The sequence below is a fragment of the Cynocephalus volans genome, chromosome 9 (assembly GCF_027409185.1).
Source record: "Cynocephalus volans isolate mCynVol1 chromosome 9, mCynVol1.pri, whole genome shotgun sequence".
Classification (NCBI taxonomy): domain Eukaryota; kingdom Metazoa; phylum Chordata; class Mammalia; order Dermoptera; family Cynocephalidae; genus Cynocephalus; species Cynocephalus volans.
The window spans coordinates 127,254,658-127,258,012 of NC_084468.1; positions in this window are offsets into that span (position 1 = coordinate 127,254,658).

The following is a 3,355-nucleotide window of genomic DNA, read 5'->3' on the forward strand; positions in this document are numbered from 1 at the left end:
CTAAAGTCAATTGATAAGGAACAAAATTTAACACACAAAGATTAACATCCTTAGTGCATAAAGAACTCTTAAAAGTGAATTAGAAAAATTTTAACAGAATCTGGTGAAAGATATGAGCAGACAAGTCACACTTCCAAAAGAAACACATGTGGCTAATAAATGCCTTCTAAGATGTCCATAGAAATGGAAATTAAAACAAAAAAAACTTTTACATTTCTCAAACTGAAAAAATATGACATTGTATAGTTACCGGTGCTATGAGAGAAACAATGTCAAAATCTTCTAGTATAAGTATAAATTAGTAAAACTTTTGAAGAACGGATTGGATTCATAAATAGAAGTCTTTAAAATATTCATACACTTTCAATCAATTATCCAACTTCTTGAAACTGTAAGCAAATAATCACAGAAAATATATATTTTTTAAATGTGGAAGGCAGTTATAATAAAGATAAAAAAAATTGGGAATAAACTGAATATCCAACAATATGAGAATGGCTTAAGGCAGTTATTAAAATCATAATTTTGAAGTAAGACAAATTTTCAAGATGTAATATAAAATGAAAAAACAGGATGAAAAACTGCAGTACAAAAAACTACATATGTTTAAACTCCAGATATACATACAAAAAAATGACTGAAAGAAAATTTTATATATATATTTTTTTTTTTGCTAAATGGGAAATTTGTTTAATGTAAATGAATACACTAATAAAAAAGAAAGATCTCAGATCAACTATCACCTTTGCAACTTAGGAGACTAGAAAATGAAGGGCAAACTCAGCCCAGACCTAGCAAAGGGAGTAAAGAATAAAACTTAGAGCATAGATAAAAGAAATAGAAAATAGAAAAAAACAGAGAAAATCAATGAAACCAAAACTTGGTATTTTGATGAGATCCACAAAACTGACAAAACTTTACCTAGATGGACTAAAAAAAAGGAGAGAAGTCTCAAATAACTAAAATCAGAAATGAAAGAGGGGTCGTTACAATCACATTTACAGAAATCAAAAGAGTTATAAGAAGATACTATGAATAATTGTTGGTCATCAAATTAGATCATCCAGATGAAATGAATGAATTCCTAGAAACATGCCACCTGCCAAGATTGAATTATGAAAAAAATGTAATGTTTGAATACAACTATAGATGGTAAGATGAGTGATTGTCGTTTTTTGGTTTGCTGATACAGGACTCCCTTGAGGATTTCTTACAGAGCAGGTCATGTAGAGGTGAACTCCTGTAGTTTATGTCTGGGAAATACACTATTTTCCCCCCTCATTTCTGAAGGGTAGCCTTCTGGGTACAGTATTCTTGGCTGGCAGTTTTGTTCTTTTAGTATTTTGAATATATCATCCCATTTCCTTCTAGTCTCTAGAGTTTCTGTTGAGAAGTCTGCAGTTAGTCTGATAGGGGCTGCCTTATAGGTGACTTGATGCTTTTCTCTTGCTTCTTTTAAGATTCTCTCTTTGCTGATGAGCTCTGCCAGTTTCATTATAATGTGTCTTGGAGAGGATCTTTTTGGGCCGAAGCTGTTTGGGATTATCTGAGCCTCCTGGATCTGAAAATCCATGTCTCTCCCTATACCTGGGAAGTTTTCAGTTATTATTTCATTGAATAGGTTTTCCATGCCTTTTCCTTTCTCCTCCCCTTCTGGTACACCTATGATTCAAATGTTTGTGCACTTAAGGTTGTCTACTAGCTCTCTTAGATTTCTTCATTTTTTAAAATTCTTTTTTCCTCTTTTTTTTTGTCTGCCTGGGTTATTTTTAGAAGACTATCTTCAAGATCAGAAATTCTTTCTTCTGCCTATTCTAGCCTGCTGTTTAAGCTGCCAGTTGTGTTTTTTATTTTAAGTGAATCTTTCAGTTCCATGAGTTCTGTTACATTCCTTTTAAAGGTATTAATCCTTTGTACATTTTCTCCTTCATATCTGGGATTTTTTCCCCTTGTTTCATTATGTTGTCTAACTGAGTCTTCTCATATCTCAGTGAGATTCCTTAAGATTGTTCCTGGAATTCCTTTTCAGTCATCCAAGGGTTTTCTGCTCTAGCAGATCTAGTATTTGAGAATTGCTGTATTCTTTTGGTGGCATCATATTTTCTTGGATTTTCATATTCCTAGTATTTCTATATAAATATCTGGTCATCTGGTTGAGCAGTTCCTTCTTCTATTACTCTGGAGCAGGTTTGAGGAGAAAGATGTCATCTTTTTCCAGTCCCTGCTTGTGACACTACTCGTGTCACTGCAGTTGAGTGTCTGGTGGGGCGCCTGAACAGTGGCTGTGGGTACTGTCGTGGCATCAAGCTGCTTTTGCAACAGCCATGGCTGTGGTGGTGACTGTGGTGGACCACCCACACAGAAGCGGTTTTTTGTCAGGTTTGTTGCCTGCTTCCAGGCAGCAGATGCTGTCCTTGGCTCCTGACTAGGCCCCCAGGTGTGCTCTGCTGCTTGCCTGCTTCTGGGCAGAGGGGACTGCTGCCCTCAGCCTCTGTATTGTTTTAGTCACTTGTTTCTGTTGATGCAAATTGAGATTAGTTTATACCCAATTTCAATGTATATGGTGTATTTTCATTTGTAATTGAAAAGTATGTGTGTTTTTACAATTTGTTGCCTGTACTGTTCTATATATGTCAGTTAGGTCAACTTAGTTAATCATGTTTTTATTGATATTTCATGTGATTTTCCTATCAGTTGCTGAAAGCAGTGTGCTAAATATAGTTGTGACTGTGAATTTGGTTTTATAATTCTGCTACTTTTTCTTTATATATCTTAAAACTATGTCATTAGGTGCATATGCATTTAGGATTGTTATTTCTTACTGTTGTATTGAAACTTTCATTTTTATAAAAGTTGCTCTTTGTCTCTAATAATGCTTCTTGCATTAAGTCCTCTTTAATCTGATATTAATATAGCCATACCAAGATTTTTGTAGTTAGTATTTGCATGCTGTTTTTTTCCCCCATTTCACTTTCAACCAGTGTCTTTATAATTAAAGTGTGTCTCTTATAAACAGTATAAAGTTGGGTCTTTTCTTTTAATTTAGCCTGACACATTTTGTCTTTTAATTGGAATATTTATTCTATTCACATTTAATGAATTAATCTTATCATTGTATTTAAGTCTACCATCCTGGCTATTTGTTTTGCATCTCGATCTCCATTCTTTATTTATAATTTCCTGCCTACTTTTGTATAAATCAAGTATTTTGTTTTTTAGTTAGACAGTCATGTATTTTTTTAGACTGCTTTATCAATTAACTATTAGCTTAATAGTTCTATCAATTCCTGAACAATACAAGAACATACCACTTTTTGCCTCCTTTTAATTCCCTCTGCTATTTGCATAATTGTTA